The sequence below is a fragment of the Simochromis diagramma genome, unplaced genomic scaffold, assembly GCF_900408965.1.
Source record: "Simochromis diagramma unplaced genomic scaffold, fSimDia1.1 OVJJ01000590.1, whole genome shotgun sequence".
Classification (NCBI taxonomy): Eukaryota; Metazoa; Chordata; class Actinopteri; order Cichliformes; family Cichlidae; genus Simochromis; species Simochromis diagramma.
Window position 1 is genome coordinate 1,630,635 of NW_024387057.1, and position 18,124 is coordinate 1,648,758.

Consider the following 18,124-nt stretch of genomic DNA (forward strand, 5'->3'; position numbering starts at 1 on the left):
CACACCTCCTCAGCCACAGCTGCTCCATTATAATTTATATCAGAATGTGTGCACGTCCTCAGAGGATGCTGTTTTGCTTTGTGTTACGCAGATGGGTTTAAGGCATGGCTGTCAAACATAAGGCCTGGGGGCCAGAATCGGCCCAGCAAAGACTCCAATCTGGCCCACAGGACGTCTGTGGGAAATGTAAAGGAGGGCTAAAATTTTGGACTTTTAACTGCATTTTCACAATTTTTTTTACAGCTTTTCTTACTAATAACGACCACTTCCATGGGCATTCACACTGTGCCAGTATAAATAAGTAATAAATCAATCATTAAATGAAGGAAAAGGTTCAGATTTTTACAGTGGATCCACATCACTGTCATCACTGCAAAAACAACACACATCATGGTGAGCCTTCCAAACCTGCTCTGGTCTTTAAAGTACGTGCATTTCCATGCATATTTTAACATGCACGCTGCAGATTAGTAATCAAATTAGAGGGAAATTAGAGGAAATTAAAAAAGATGCAAAAATCAAGCCTCCGGGCAACTCTCCATGTCTTCAGGTCTTACTACTTTTTAGTCCTTTGTCTTTTGACCAATATCATACATTAGTGTGTTTTGATTCATCACTGCAGAGGTGAACCAGTCAAACCAGTAGACTCATGTCATGTGCTTTTGCAAGCTTTGCCTCCATTGATGGAAAAGTTCACAGTAGCTGCCGCCCGATATGAATTCTGGTAAAAAAGGTCAGATTTGTTGTTATTTACGAGATAAGCGGTATTAAGCCTGCTTGGAGGGCGGGGCTCAGCGCGAGCAGTCAATAAACACGGCGCTGAATCAAACACTTCTTATTTTGTTGGGGTGTGTTGGGGGTGGGGGTGTGGACGACGACCCGAAGAGGATCACAGCTTCTGCCTGCGCCCGTGCAAAGACTATTTCTCTCATCGCTCTCTCCCCACAGTCTCTTCCCTCCCATTCTCATTACTTTAATCTCCACTGCACCTCACTGACCCACGCCTCCTCCTCCACCTCTCCTCTTGGCTTTTCCTCTCCCCATCTCTCCATCTCCCAACCCTTTATCTCTTCCCCGTATCCCTACAGTGCTTTATCGCCACGCGCCCCACCCTGTTTCTGGAACTGCTAGAGATGGCTGGAAACAGAGTGGATGTCTATACTTTAACATGTATGTTAATACGTGTGTGTGTTTGGGTGGGTGTGAGAGCACGCAGCTGTGTTTGTGCCTGCCCGTCTGTGTGTGAGTGCTTGTGCATGACTGCGCCTAAGAGCGTGTGCGGATCATTACTTGTCTGCAGGGTAGACTCCCCGTGGACCCACACATTCAGGCTTTATCTTACCCCAAATGACCCCCCAGAGAGAGTGATGAGAGAGCAGCAGGGAAAAAAGGGGGAAACAGGGAGCGAGGGGGGGATATGGGGTTAGTGAGGGAGAGAGGGGATGTGGGGTGAAAATGGGGAGGAGAGGCAGAACAGAGGCAGCAAGGGAGAGAGATGAGATTTGATAAAAGACAACCAGAGAACATGTCAGGAGAAAATGAAAGAGGCCTGAGACCAAATGAGCGGGTAGAATCAACATCGGGCCTTGTACTTGTGTGCTTATCGATGAAAAGCCTTTTAGATCATTTGTTGCTAACAAAAGCCTTAAGCCAAATCCAGGGAACGAACACGAGGGAAACAGAACATCAGCAACACAATGTTCCCTTCAGCAAAGTCAAATGACAGGCACATCTTCTGGTTTTTCATCTGCTTGAATAGACACTGTCTACGGGCTAATCCATACACTGAAATGTGGTGTATTTTGGCTCAACAGCAGTTTTGTGATAACGTCTGAATTACAGCGTCAAAGGTTGAAGAAAGCTCGTCAATGCTGCGAAAGAACAGGAGCGGCGAGTGGTGCGTTTTTTTTAACACCACTGAAGCGTCGAGTACGTTTTATCAGTGGTGCTTTCAGAAGGCTGAGAAACCTTTCTCCACCTTTCTCCTCCATCCACACCTTTAACACATCAAACACGCCGGGATGTTGAAAAACCAATAATGGCAGATTTTGCAGCTTTCTGCACGATGGCCAGCTTTTTCCCCTCTGCATCTGAGGGAGCAGCTTCCACTCGTATCACACGACACATCACAGCATGGTGTAACACTCTGACCTCTTCTTCAAGGTCAAATAAATTCAAACTTTCATAAAATGTATTTTATCTTTAAAAATGTGCTTAAAATTCGACTTCTTTTGTCTGTATTGGCAACATTTAGGAAACGATGCTGGTATATGGGGATTGGGAATATCGCATTCTAGTTTGCATCCAAATGCAAATGTCACATTTGCCCTGCAACCTCACTTTTACATTTCACATCTGCTTTTCTTTCAGGTTGTTGTCGAGTAACGTATAAGCGCACCGAAAAACTCTGTCCTAAAAAACATAATCGCAGCGTGAAAAAAGAAAATTAAAATTAAAATCAAGCCATGATGTTTTAAATGAGAAAAATAGTTAAAGAGTTTTTCTTGTTTCTACTGCATCACACCTATGGAAAAAAATGCATTAATATGCATGAAGTTTGTGCATAAGCTCGATGAGGACGCTCTGTTTCCTTTCCCAGGTGTCTGACTGCTGGTCTGCTCCTCACTTCCTCTTTCCCACGCTGTAAAACTCAATGCTGACATCACTGCTGTACTCCAATCATCTTTCCTCCTTAAACCAATCAGCCGGCACTCTGCGTACTTTAAATCACTCCGCTCTGCTGTCACTAATAATATACCATATTGTGTGTGTATAACCTCTTTTTAAGTTTTGTGGATATTATACATGGTTATGCTGATGACATGTCGGCCAGTTTCCACTGGAAAAGCCTTTTGGTTAAACTGTCAGCAAGGAATTCGCACTGCTACGTTTTTATGTAGCTTTAATGCACATAAAAAACAGCTGCTTGTTTAAGTGAAAATACACTGATGGGGTTTTTTTGCACTAATAAAGTTGTGGAGTTGTAAAGTATTTTGTCTAGTGTCAATTATATCGTCAGTTATATCGTTATCGCAAATTATATATCGTGATAAATATTTTTGGTCATATCGCCCTGCTCTAGCTGTCTCTGTCCCTTGCAAACTCCTTCGTGCAACCCACCTCCACCCCATCTCCACCTGAACCAAGTCACTTCATCCAACCCTGCATCTTATCTTCACCACCTGCATCTAGACTCCGGGAAGTTTTGCCGTAATTCCTATCACTGCTGGAATTTTCATTCTGCTGGTGAAATCCCAGTGATGAGCCATCAGAGTCTAATAGCATAATAGAATTCTGTATATCAATAAATTATGTTCAGTTCCTTCTAATGGTCTCTCCTTATTGAATTCCTTGTTGGCAAATAGGCCAGGTATGTGAAGAAGTCAAGCATCAGTTATGCTGTTCATGTTAGCATCTTAACAGGACTTGACACTCCCTCTGTAATTGTTCTGTGTCACCGACAGACTGATTGCCCGCTGTCGTCTATGCGGCTCTGGATTTGATCCACATGCTGGCCTTTTTACTAATTACCAAAAGGCCACCCCATCTGTCTGTCCACTTCAGGAGCATTTGCAACTCACTGATAAAAGCCGACGAGCTTTTTGAACAAGTGTGTACATATTCCTCGCAGAGGGGTCTTTAATGTTCCTTCTGTCTCCTATTGTGACAGCGTCTCAACTTAATTGCAGCGTGCAGGCAGCGCTTTTGGTTTTCCGCTCTGGTGCTGGCACCGTCAAAGCTCTTCAGTTTGAGGGATCTGGTAAAGGTTTTTCTGCTGGAAATATATCGTAATTATGAGAGAAACTGGTGTGTTTTAGATTCACAAATCTTGCTTGTTTGTCACACTGATGAAGTGGGGCTTTCTCTTTCATCTTTGCCAAGTGGAGAAACGGAAACAAAGCGGCACGCTGCAGCAGAATAAACTGTCATCCAGTAAACCAAGAATATAAAATAGGGCTCATGTCCAAACAAACCTGCTGGATCACTCTGCTCCCTCACTAGTAATTGGTGCCGGGCTTAAGCACAGAGCAGCGGCACAGAGGGCTTTATGTAAATCCAACAACTGCAGTTTTGTAGCAGCAGCAAAACAACGTGCGCTAGCGAAGCACACGTGAACTCCTCAGGTAGGGCCAGCCTAGCCAACAGGAAGCTGCGGCCTCATCCTGTGAAGATGCTTTCTGGCTTTCGCCTCAGAACATCAAATTAATTTGGCAAAGTAGAAGGCTGTGTCTTATGTAAATGAACAGCTGAGTTGAAAAAGGCACATTGAATTCCTTGAGCAGAATATGAATGCAGAAAGACGAGGGAGCGATACTTTGAGTGTTTTCCCCTGACGCACACACACACAAAAATGCATCACGCCCCATCAGAGTGAACTGCAGGCATGTACGCAAACACTTTTTGCTCACCCAGACAAAAAAACAGCAACCTTTTGAGCTCTCGTGCTCCAAATTGCTTTTTTATTTTTCAGTAGGAAGCAGACTGTAGTGAGGAGGGCTGCTAAAATCAGTAGAAATGTCTTTATTGTTCATTCCCGCCCAAGGCCCGGTCTTCTCTGTTGTTTGTTAGGTGACTCAAAGGTACTTTCGCATGAAATTGATTTTCTTTTACAGAAAAAAAGAGTCTTTTCACCATTTCTACATCAAAGTAGAAAGAGTGCTTTTTAGCCATGCAAGGAGAATCTTAACTGCCGGACATTCGTGAAACTTTATGCAGGTGTTTAGATGACTTTCAGTCATTCACTAAGTTTGTATGGATTTTAAATTTCTTTACAAGATTTATAATCAGTTTTCCACGTTAATATCTTATCACGTTTATGCCACTAAAAATCACTGCTTATCTTACAGTATTGGTTAATCTTTAATCAAACCTCGACCACCTACTAGGTCTTAAGTCAAATTGTCTCAAGGCAAAGGTCAAATTAATGATTTCATAAGCAATCGTGGTGAGATACTGTATCATCAACATGGTCTTTTTTTTTAAATGCCTCTTTTGACCCAGACATACATTAACTGTTGTTAATTTCAACACTGTGTACCTAGATATAAGAAATCATTTAGAGTTAGAAGTTGACAATGTTTATTTACTGCCACACCAGTTAGCTCTGACTGAATCCAGCTTCAAGATGCAATGAAAACACCTGAAACATGTACTTGTTGTTTTCATAATGAAGATTGCTTTATTTCCCGGGTAAAAGGAGAACAAACAAGAAACCCTAAAATTTGCAGCAAACAAGAAAAAAAATTGTTATTGGCACTGGCTCCCAGCTGAATCAGACTTTTTGCTGCCCTCATGTCCACAAATGAATGTCAGTAAGTTTTCAGTCTTCACAGTCTGAAATCTCGTCATACAGGAGCACTTTTTTAACTGCTGAGTTAATGAGTGACTATTCCCATATGGAAAAGATATATATAAATCTTATAAAGTTTGTATCTGTCTTGTGTGAAACTGAAAACAGATATAAGATCCCTTGAAAAATTATATAAATGAAACTTGTATGTTTTGGATACTTCCTAAAACAATATATGAAAGTAATGAGAAAGTGGCCACTTTCATGAGTAAATCATATAAGCCTTATATGACTCACTATATGAAGTAGGCCACATCTTATGCAAGTCTATAATAAGTTTTTACTATTTCTTTTCCATATGGGTTACTTAAGTCGGGAATCTTGACAAAGTACTATAGTTTATAAAGTAAGCAGCAATGCAATTAGGCGAGCTATAATGCCATCAATCATTATTATCATTAAGCGTGCTGCTGGTAACTTAGCAGATCTGCTGGTTTGGGGAATTGTACATGTATTTAGCACGTCCCACCCAATACTTCATGCGGTCAGTGAAGAAATGTAAGGGTGTAACCCACAGTGCCAGATTTTAAAAGTTTAAGCAGCGCTGAACAAATAATGAGCTCACTGTTTGTTGAGGTGCTTTGTCTACAAAACTGCACTAACTGCACAGCAGAACGATTAAAAACAAGAGCAACATTACACAGACCAGCTCCGGTCTTGTAATTGGATACCATTACCCCCATAAGCTGAACCCACACCCCTGCATAACACAGGCTAATGAGCCAATAATCCAACATTCAAGCAGCAAAAGGAAAGATCAATGCATACTAGATCTACATTACGTTGTTATTGTAGTGAAAATCCCTGCATGCAATTAAAAGACGTCGGAGAAGGCGCCATCCTTATTCATACCCAATTATAACCAGGTCAAACGGCCTTAATTGGGTGTCTAGCTTGTTGATTATTTGTGAAGAAGGCGGATAGCTCAGTTTATCATACTGATAGAAAAGAGGTCTCTGGTTAATTTTGGTTGTGTCTGCGGTGATAATTGAGAAATTAAAAAGCAAATAAACCATGATATTACCGTCAGTGTTGCGGGATTACTTGTGGAATAATTAGTGAGAGGAACGGACAGAAAGGATGTCCAGTTCTGATAAAACCTGGCAAACAGAAGCTCATCACCAAGGACTGATGAGGAAGGCTAATCCAAGGCAAAGACAGAATGAGAGACATTCAACAACATGTTATTTTTCATATAAAAGTGGTAAAACTACATCTGTGGCTCATATGTAATCTGGCACTTATGTGAAACCCCGCCTAATGCACATTTTTTGACGTGCATGCTAGAATGAGAGGCAGCAGGTATCCTGACAGATCTGGACTAAATGTCAAATCATCACAGTAACTGTAGCAAATATAATGATTACTATGGTTACGAAGCTAACAATGAGTCTAGTACAGACAGCTCTGTTTTTAAAAAAAAGTACTTAAAGAAAAAAACTGCCATCAGCACTGGAATTATAATGCTTCATTGCATGTGCTACACAGTCGTTTACAACCCTATTTTCTATAATAGTTTGGACGCTGTGTAAAAATGTAAATTAAAAAAACAGAAAACAATGATTTGCAAATCTCTTTTATTCACCACCGAACATATGAAACACAATAAACTGAGAAAACGCACCACCTAAGGAAAACCTTTAGCTAATTTTGAATGTGATGGCAGCAACACGTTTACCACTGCGTAGCATCCCCCTCCTCTTTTTGTAAAAAAGAGTCTGGATGACACTGAATCCATTGTTTCCCAAACGCATTTAAAATTTTGATTGGTCTGACCACTGAACAGTTTTGCACTTTGTGCACGTCTGCCCGTATGACGTCTCTCTACATGATAGAGCTTTAACCTGCAGACAGTGATTTCAAATTGTTCCACAATCTGTAGATTGCGTTTCTTTGTTTGTTTGTTTTTCTTTCTTTCTTTTTTTGTGGGGGGGGTGCAAATTGCAAAAAAAGAGAGTATGAACAGAGCGTCTTAAAAAGGAAGTCATGTTACTGAACTGTTGCTGATTAGTTGCAAAAAGTTCCTCCAGCTGTTTAAGTTTCTTTGAACTTTCTTGACCTGTTGCTGCCGTCAAAAATCAGCTCATATTTTGTGTGAAATGGTAAAATGTCTAAGTTCAAACATTTGACGTGTTTTCTGTGTTCTGCTGTGAGATTTGCACATCAATGCATTCTGTTTTTATTTACATTTTACTGATGTTTTATTGATGAAAATACATTGAATCACATTTTATATTTAACACATTTTTAGAAACTTGATTCAAACTAGGAGTACAGTAGAGATAACTGATGTGTGCATAATAATGTAATAGAGGTCTAAATGGTAAATGGCCTTTATTTGTATAGTGGTTTACTAGTCCCTAAGGACCCCAAAGCGCTTTACACATTCAGTCATCCACACATTCACACACTGGTGATGGCAAGCTACATTGTAGCCTCAGCCACCCTGGGGCGCACTGACAGGATAGATGTAAACAGGATAGATGTAAACAGGATAGATGTAAACAGGATAGATGTAAACAGGATGGAAAGTCTTCTATGGAGAAGTTCTTCCAACTCTATGAGGCATCATATTGCTTAGGAAAGTATAAATGTATTTAATTCCTTTTTTCCAAATGACTAAAGGTGGTTCACATTCAACATTATTGTAAAGGATCAAAATTAGCAGAGCAGAAGAATTTTTATACCACACATTCTATCGTCGAAGTCTGACATCTGCCTGACACACAAGTTAACTCAACACCGTCCTGTCTGTGTGATACAAGCAACTTCTGCTTGGAGCCACTACCCTGAAGCAGAGATAAACCTCTTCACCTGTTTACTTTCAAACTGAGTGTTCTCAGACCCAGGATTTTTACGTTCTGGAAATCTAATCCTTTTTTGGTTTTGAGAAATTACTTACATTTGATCTGCGTGGGTCCTCTACAGAAACTCCAGCTTACTCCAGCAGTCCAAGTACATGCGCCTAGTATGGTTCGACTAACAGGGGAATCTAAAATGCTCATGGGTGTGAATGTGAGTGCGAATGGTTGTCTGTCACTCTGTGTTAGCACTGAGACATCCTGTACATTGCCTCTTGCCCTATGACAGCTGGGATAGGCTCCACCAACCCAACCCCTCAACCAGAAACAGAAGAAAATGGATCGATGGATAGATTTACATTAAAATATGATTTACTATTATATCCTTTGAAATGTAGCATTTATCTTTGTTAAGCATTGTTTTTTAAAATTCTTAAATATTCTTCTGATGCTTTGTATAGGCTCCTTTATCTTCTTAAATTGAATTTTAACTTTTGCAGACTCCTTCTTTTTATTGTCTTTAGCTGTGTTAACTCCCCACCTGTTAACTCTCACCCTTATAGGTCACATATATATTGTCTCCGTCTTCCTTTATGTTGTAATCTGCATGGTGTCCTCATAGAGGAGTATACCCTATATTAGTACTCTTTGTTTTTTCTTACTCTGGATTCCTTGTGCTGAAGTTTTTGTATTCGTTGATTTTTCCCTCTGTTTATCGCTCGACTTTGTAGTTTATAAGTTATCGCCATTAAAAAAGTCATTAATGTTTCATTCCTGTGCCCTGCGTCCTGCATTTGGTTATGCAAATTAACCCACCCAATTTAATAGTTCCTTCTGGAGCCTCATAACACTTTCACATCACAGTTTTTCCATATGAAGCAAACCCTGCCCGACAATGATAAACAAACAAACTTTGATGTGAAAAATTGCAAAGAGTGCAATAACTCATTTCAGATCACTTGCTGCTGGATCATAACATGTGCCCATAATGGGCAGCGTGCCACGGAGGTGCTCTGCTGTGATTTTGACTGATGACCTATTGTTGTCATTTACACTCTTATTTCTGCACTTCTGACTAATTGCCGGACCAACAATAGGGAGTCTTATTCTACTCTCAGCTCCAACTGTCACCTCCAGACTGGAGTAAAGCAGCATCGGAATGATGAATTCCAAATTTTGAATTCTGCACAGAGTGTCAGTCCAGCTTCGCACGGGGCAGTGCCTGCAGATAACCGGCCGCTCTGAACCGAGAGCTGCTGTTTGAATAATTAACCACAATGGAACAATAAACAGGCTGTTCCCACAAGCTTTCCTTATTCTGAAAATGTCAAAAGCATATGGCACGCCGCCTGCGGCAAAACTTTGGTGTGGAGAGAAGCAAGAATGTACCGTAGAGGGGGGGAAACAAGCGAGGCAACACAATAAAAAAAAAAAAACCCTTCTTATTTTTTTTGAACAGCGGGGGAAGAACAACTGACCCAGGCTTCTTAGCTAATACTGATATAGAAATGCAAGTGTCCTTTGTCATACCGTGCCGGAGGTGAGTCTTTTTATTAGTGCATCGCCACAGGCGAACATAAAGGCAACGATGGCAGAAACAAAACAGGAGAAAAAGCCGAGATATTCAGCACGCAGATGATCACACAGATGAGATCCAAATGGAGAAAAAGTGTTGAGCGGAGAGAAAATATGCAAACACAAAGTCATTGAAAAGACAAAGGCAAGTTGCAGAGCTGATGGAGGAGGATAAAAGTACGAGTCGAACAAAGTCCTTGTGGTTTGACTTTGTCCTCCCAGTTTCACGGGAAAGCAGAGGAGCTTTCTCCTGAGATGAACGCTTGGTCTGTCTGCCCACTTCCAGCGGAACGAAGGAACAGGGAAACAATAGCAGTACAGTCGGGGCCTAATAAACTCATGCTGTTCAGGTCATGAATGATTACATAGAAAATGTCAGTACTTTCCTGTTCCATTATTCTCAGGGTTGTGCTTTGGGTTTTCCTTTCCTGTTGAAGTAGCTCACATGTACAGTAGCTGCAATGGTCTGTTCACACCAAATGCAAATTTAAGTTTCAGGGAGCACAGTTACGGCCAAAATTCAAACGCAAATGTGAATCGTCACAAATTTGCACTGGGAGACAGCATTTACAAGAATTGGTAGGATTGCAACTTTAAAAATTGGGGACAAGCTCTGTGTGATTCCACCTTGATAAGGCGAGCCGTGTCATAGGATTTGGACTTGGTGTTATTGGTATTTGGGCAATAATGTATTCTGTAATTTTGTCTGTACACCACCACAGTGGGTTTTAAATCAAGCAATCAATATGTGATTAAAGAGCGGACTTTCAGCTTTAATTCAAGGGGTCTAACTTGCATTATCTCTTCTCTGCAGACAAGTCGGCGTCTTTCACATAAGCTTCAGGTGACCAAGGCTTTGCATCTGTTTGGACCAAAGCCACACCAATTTTTCCAACAGACCTCCAGCAAGCACTTACAATCAGTCGGTGGTTGCCAAACGGTTGCTATGATCGAAGCCATAATTAGCTAGCATAGCTTTTTTCCAAAATTTGCTACAACTGCCAAATAAGATCAAAGCGCATCAAACACAAGTGACAATTCTTAAAATATGCTTCTTTCATATTTAAAACCAAAATGTATGTCCTTGTTGTTGTGTACTTTCTGTCCTCCCTGTGCCACTGCGTAGCATCAGTGCATAAGTATTAGCCTCAAAAGACCCCTGTAATATTTGAGGTACTGACACCTGAATTAGATTCTTTTCCTTCAAATTGTTGCTCCAGTGAAAAAACAATATCCACACGAACATAAAAAAAACTTTCACCTTTTTCTTTGAAGTTTTATTTCTACAGCACCTGAACAGATTGCATCAGCTCTTGCAAGAAAAAAAAAAGCAAACATGTGAGGCTCTAACCGCTGGGCCAGACACTACCATTATACAGAGTAGTGATGCAGACAGAGTCCCACAGAGAGGAAGAGGAATATCAGGAGGAGGGAAGCCAGACGGGACAGGCGAGGCGGCAGTAACAGAGATCGCCCTCCCGCCGCTGAGAGAAGCTGTGTAAGACCGTAATCAGATTTCACACATCGCTCGAGCATCTCAACCAAACACCCCGACTCTGCTGCAGTCAGGTGGCTGAACTGATGTGTGTTACAGGACAAGTAAAAGAAAAGCAGGGTGTTGAGTCATTCTACAGAAATACTGATATTATATTTTATTGAATTTCCACAACCATTTATTTGCTCTAAAAATGAAAATATTCGAAGAAAAATTAAAGAAGTTTAGCGATGTAATCCTTCACCTTTAGGTGTAACAAAATTGAATGTATGTAAAATAACTATCAAATGACACACTTTATTTGATGTAACAAAAAAACAAACACATGGTAACACCAGCGACTCAATGAACCATCAGGGGACATATATGGCACTCAATGTAAATGCACCTGCCATATATAATTATGGACGTGAGGATTTGCGTAAAATATTCAGTTTTTATGTAAAAGAACTGTAAATGAACGTCACTAGTGTTACCAGCAGCAACTGAGTAATGACTCTGGTCTTAGCCATAAGGAAGCTAACAGCAATAACTGTCATGAAGCAAGTGTCATGAAAAAAAAGTGGACCCAGGACTCACAGACAAACCAGTAACTGAAAAATAAATTAGGTTGAGTGAATAAGTCCATAAACACAGGGGGCAAAATCCAAACTCTTAAACAGAAGCACAGGGATCCCAAACAGAGACTTTTTCCAAGTGTCTTTGTCCAAGGGAAGTGGCCAAAATAGCATGACATCGAGCCTAGCACGCCTAACGAGACAAACGCTGACAGGATACAGGGGAACGCGAGGGAAGCAGTCGAAACTGAAACACAAGAAACTAAAATTACACTGCAGCTCTAACCACCACAGGTTTACTTCCAAAAGGTTTCAACCTTAAAACTGAAGTAATGATCTGATCAAGCACATAAACCAGGAAATACACAAAAAAGACATGAAACTTGAACAGAAATGAAGCAAAAGGGCTCACTGCTCAGATAAGATACTGTTTTACTGTAACACAGGTGTTATTGTTAGAATGACATATTGGGGTTTTTTTACTTTAAAATTTTTGTACAGACCAGGGACAGAAAACGTTCCACTGAAAGCTGCTGACAAAGTGTGTTTGCATTCGTTTTTGAGGTTATTAGCTGTGCACAGTTTGTGCATGTGTGCATATCCATTTTGCTTACACACCTGTATTTACAGTCTTCCTGTATTTGTGTGTCTGTGCTCTTGCAGAGGATATTTTCAGAAGCTGAGGACAAAAGTCTGACTTTTGACTGGAGTTTGAGTTTCAGAAGTCAGAGAAGGCGAACACGAGGTGTCACAGTAATGTGGTGCTGATATTTTCAGTGGGGCAAGGTGGTAAAACGTGTGCAGCTGCTTAAAGGGAGGTTTTCGTTTTTCTATACCTTATTATAAAGATTGTGTCACACGAGATCCATTCACATGACAAAAGCAGTCTCGTGAGCCTCAGGGCATAAACGAAGCAACTTGTCAGGCAGACTGAAACTAACTTGAACTGTTTGTGAGAACCTATAGCACAGGTATAGGGGTGGCCCCAGACTGACAGCCTGTAAACCCTCAGGCTGTCCTATACATTTATTTTTTTAATGTTTGCTTTCAAATAAGTTAAGCTGTATTTGCAAGCTCGATAACATGAACGGTTCAGGTATCTGATGCCATGCTCCTAATCGAATTGCATGACTGCCCCCAAAACACACATACACCAAACAAAATCACAATAAAACATACTATTTGTGCTGCATGTCTGCACTCCTTCCTGCTGAAGAATAATAAGATGGTATTACTTCTTTAGTCAATTAAAAACTATATTAACAAAAACTAGTTATTATTATTAGTGGTGGATTTTTCAAACTGTTCCTTTATGAAACTAAACAATAAACCCACCTCAGTACACATAAGACTGGATTTCTGAAAAATTGTGTTTATAAAATAACCAAAGTAAAAATGATTATTCTGCAGAAAAATGCTTTCTCGATTAATTTTACTGCTGCAAATGTTAAAGATTGAGCTCATTTTAAATGCTTTATGTTCTGTTTTATGTCCAGAATCATATTCTATAAATCCCGTTTGTAGTGGCTGCGCTGTGAGGAGCACACATCTGTAAAAAAAACAGCTGTTTTTGTGAGTTCATCTGAATTTAAAAAAATAAGTATATTCAAATCTAATCATAATGCAGTGACATGATAACTCTTCAATATTTACAGAAGGATAAAAAAATAATGAAAAATAAAGTTGGATGTTGGCAAACCAGCTGGTTAAAGGTATTAAGATCAGTCAACCTTAAGAACCAAACAATTTCTCATATTCTTCTTATCTGAAAGTGCTGCTGAGCCTGCAGCTGGTCAACTTCTTTTTTAACTATATGAGACCTGTTATGTATGTATGTAGACATTAATAGATTAAAACAAAAACACTTGGTGACAAGTGTTTTTGTTTGGACGTTTATAGAAATGACTATAAACAAATACAAACTGATAGCTCGGTAAGGTGTAACTGTTCAAACACACATTGTTTTACTCATAGGCGCACAGTTTGTGTTCGCAGGCATGCATGTGTGCATATCCATTTTACTGCTTTCACACCTGTATTTACAGTCTTCCTGTGCCATGTTTACTCTTTGTATGTGTATCACATAGTGTCACAGTAATGTGGTGCTGATATTTTCAGTGGGGCAAGGTGGTAAAACATGGGGCATGCAGCTGATGGCGACGCTTAAAGGAAAGTTTTCGTTTTTCTAACTTGAACTGTTTGTGAGAACACAGGTGTAGGGGTGGCCCAGGACTGACAGCCTGCAAACACTCAGGCTGTCTTTGGTCATATTGAAACCTGCTTGTAAAATAAAATGAGCAGGTGTGCCACAGAAGTTAGAGAGCCTGAGCAGCTACCCTCGGAAAAAATGCATAAACTTTTCTGTTGGTGATCTGATTGAATAGTTTCTATCAGATCACCATTGTTAGACGTCTTTATTGATATACAGTATACTGAGGTGTAAAGGTCGCCAGATCTTCTTATCTTTATGGGGGAAAGAGTTGAAGCAGGACTAAAGCTTAACTTTTGAGGAAAGGTTGAGTTTTAGAAGTCAAAGAAGACGAACATCAAGTGTGATTTTTGTTTGTTAATTCCTTATTATACAAACTGGGTAAGATGAGATCCAGTAACACAACATATGCAGTCTGTCATCAAAAAAATCACTCAGCATGTAAACAGTCATCGGGCTAACTTAAATATGGCATTATGAATAGAGATGGACCGATCCGATATTAAGTCCGATACTCAATTCAATTCAATTTTATTTATATAGCGCCAAATCACAACAAAAGTCGCCTCAAGGCGCTTCATAGATACTGATCTAAATTACTGGATCGGATATCGGAGAGAAATAAAAAATGTAATCCGATCCATTAAATATCACGACAGCACCTCACAAAACTTGCGACATGGCGTAATTCGGCTCACAACCCTAGCGCGTCAGAGCAGTATGCATCACGTGATGGAGCGGCTGTGGCATGTGAGACCTGCTGTCTGGTTCAGCATTTGTGGCCTCACTACCAAACTGTCATTTCATCTCCGACAAAGTTATCCCAGAGAAGTAAAGCAGGTGTGTAAGTACATCTCTGAATGTTTGTAAAGCATTCCCGTGTTAAGCTTAACAACCGATATATGGAGCGACTGCCTCTTCTCTCTCTCTCCCTCCCTCTCCTGCTGCTACTTCAATCATGAAACTGATCAACGATTAGCTGATCGGCTTTTCTGTCGCGAGTCCGTCTCTCATGTTTGTTTATCACCCACTTCGCGCCAGAAAGAGAAAACCAGCAGCTGAACAACAGTAGCACGTTTAAGCTTGATAAGCTGTTGTTAGAATGTATTTAATATTACTTTCTACACCAGGATCTTTTTCTACGCAGCTGACGGCTGTAACTGTGCAGGGGTGGATCTAGCAAAGTTTAGCCAGGGGGGCCGATAGGGCATGAACAGGGAAAAGGGGGCACAAAGACATACTTTTCTTTCTTATTCTCATTTAAAATGTCTAGCTTTTAATAAATAATTATCTGAATCTTACACCCAAAGTTTTAATCTGATGTAAAATGTATAGAAGTCCATTACTGTATATAGTAACTGTTAAGTCTAATATACCCTAGTACGCTATAGTACTTTTTCCTTTGGGAAGATACCATCTGTGCTGGTGGCTGATGGTTCCCTATTTTTTTTTTTTTTTTTTTTGCTGGGAGCTTGCAACTAATTAGGTTGCTTACTCTTTAAAATACCAGAATAAGAAGGATGGTGTAGGTTTAAGTTCATTAGATTGATCAGTATTGCTGAACTATGAAATATTTTGGGTGCAGTATATTTTTTGCATACAGGTATAACAGAATAGCTTTAGTGTTTGTTTGTTTTTTTTAACTTGAATTTGAACTTATACAAAATGCAGCAAGATATTAAAAAAACAGTTTTAATTAAAAAACACACTATATCGGATTCATATCGGTATCGGCCGATATCCAAATTTATGATATCGGTATCGGACATAAAAAAGTGGTATGTGCCATCTCTAATTATGAACTAACTTGAAAGTCAGTGATTTCAAAATGTTATGTTGAGTGATAACCTAAGGTGGTGGCACCAGGTTGAAAGACAGCCCGCAGGTCCGTCCATATACATTTTTACAGCCATAGGTTTAAGCATAAGTTATGTTACATATGCAAGCTGATCATATGAAAGGATGGGCAGCTGACGCTTTGCTGCTAATCCAGTTTGTTTGAACTTGAACTGACTTATCACTCTTTAAGGGTATTTGTTAGAAGTTATGGAAAACATTTCATTATGTGAACTGTCCTCACATTGCTGGAAGCACAGCTGTGTGAGTGAGTGTTGTGCTCTCGGAGATCGTGCTGTTAGGACTCAGCCAGCTTCTCTGTAAAAACCTAATAACAGAGGCCCTCCGGCCAGAAAACGGATTAATTAAGGGTCCACACCAGAATCCCCAAGGGGCGGGCAGCCCTGTGCATTGTAACTCCACGTAATGCACACACCAGCGCACAGATGCTGCTGCGAATAAATAAGGCACATGCACACACACAGGTAAGCAGACCTCATGATTAAAAACCCAAACACACAGGTAAAAGGAGTCAAAGTGTGTAAGAGCCCGCCTCTAACCTGACACCGGCAGCCTCCGGAAGAAACATCGTTAGCACTTCACGGAGGCTTTTACTCGCCTGCCTGGGCAGCTCAGCACACTCATTAAGTTCCTCCTCTTTATTAGACCAAACATATTGTTTCAGGATGAAAGAGGTGCAAGGCAGGTGGTAAAAATGAGACGAGAATAGTCAAAAGAAAACGGAAAAAAACTGTCTTTATTCCCCCTGTGGTTCTTAATCAAAGAGAACGAGAAATTTAAACAAATATTCGAATTTCAATAATTCAAGCTGCACAATAAAATAGTTTCCTCGGGTAAAATAAACAGCACAACAAGTGAAACAAGTAAAGTGAGAAATAAATCCACTGAAAAAAATAATTGTTTGCACTGACATCAGCTGAAAATGGATTATCATCATCAAACTATTACAGTGTTCAGCAATAAATAGCCGTGTGTTTGTCAGCACTGCTCGGCCCTCGGAGGTGTCCTCTATTGATCCGTGTGCCTCATCTTGCTCCTTGTAGCCTAATGAATAAGAGGTAATAGGATCCAGTCTATTGAAAAGAAGCTCTCTTTTTTTTCAAACTGAGCCAAAGTGAAATATATTGTAAGTCCCTCAACACACGCTGCAATACTTCTTTAGTTCGTGGCATCGGGAGTTCTCTGTGATGAAGCTCTTCGCTAGTGTGGAAAAGCGATATTCAGTTTCGAGTATCTGTTTTCTGGCTGAAGTCGAGCTAGTGATTCTATAGATAACATATCGAATGGCCTGCCGGAGTTAATAGCCACCACAGTGTGCTCTCACCGGCCATTATCATTGTTCTTATGCTCTGTTTTATGTGGCTTTATGGGCACTATAAGCTTCCCGTTTCATCCAAGGTCATGGGAACCGAGCTATTTGGAGGGCAACAACAGAATGTAAGTACACCGCCCAGCTTTTTCAATCAGAATTGCCATCAAGGGCCAGAGTACCCAAACCCACTGTATCTAACCTTGTTTCACTTCAGGTGGGCTGAAGTTCCACAGAAATCAATTTCAAAACAAAATAAAGGTAAAGCCTGTTATGAGTTTGTGCCAGCAGCTCACATTCATCCCACTGGCAGAAATAATCTGATTATGGCAAAACCTCTAATCTGATCATCTTGATTAGAATTAGAAGTTTCATCATAACCTGGTCGATTCAACCAGTTACAGCTATGTTTGGTGTTGGTTTGTTGGGAAAAAATATACTATTTAGTAGCTCGTCGTTTGCTTTTTAATCACCTGAGCACCTCACTTTAATTTCGGAAAGTATGCTAAAACATCCATTTTTACTGAGCAGATGTTACATCCATGTTTGTTTGTTGCTAATTAAGGTTATGCAATGTAAAAAATGAAAGGTCAAGAAGAGTTACTAAAGGTATAATGGTGTTTCCAAGATTAAGGATGAACTTATAACTGCATAACCTTTTTTTTTAATCCACAGTTGTGCTTGTGCCCTTTGCGATCACGTGGCATGAATGTTGAATGAGAGCCATGAATACAGTGATGTGAAAAAGGACGTTTTCTCAGGACTCTTTGCTGCCCTGCTTCTATATAAAGAGGGTAAGTAGAAGCTATGTGCTGTGACTCAAATGCACTTGATTTACTGATCATCAATAAGTGTGAGCACCTCTATAAAAGCAAGAAGTCCACTCTTGGGAAGATTGCTGATCTGGAGCCTTTTCGCAAGAGTGGATGACCCAGCAAATTGACCCCGAGGTCAGATTCGTGCAATGCTCA

The 18,124-nt window shown here is 40.3% G+C and overlaps 1 protein-coding gene and 1 long non-coding RNA gene across 2 annotated transcripts in view; one reads left to right on the forward strand and one right to left on the reverse strand.

Moving 5' to 3' along the window:
• Positions 1 to 18,124, reverse strand: part of gal3st3 (galactose-3-O-sulfotransferase 3) — a 46,796-nt gene that overhangs the window by 21,621 nt on the left and 7,051 nt on the right. The gene's annotated exons all lie outside the window — the stretch shown is intronic.
• LOC120741978 lies at positions 3,648 to 13,330 on the forward strand. The gene is made up of 3 exons (XR_005697736.1): positions 3,648 to 3,760; positions 5,067 to 5,068; positions 13,318 to 13,330. It is a non-coding gene; the product is annotated as an uncharacterized LOC120741978 (long non-coding RNA).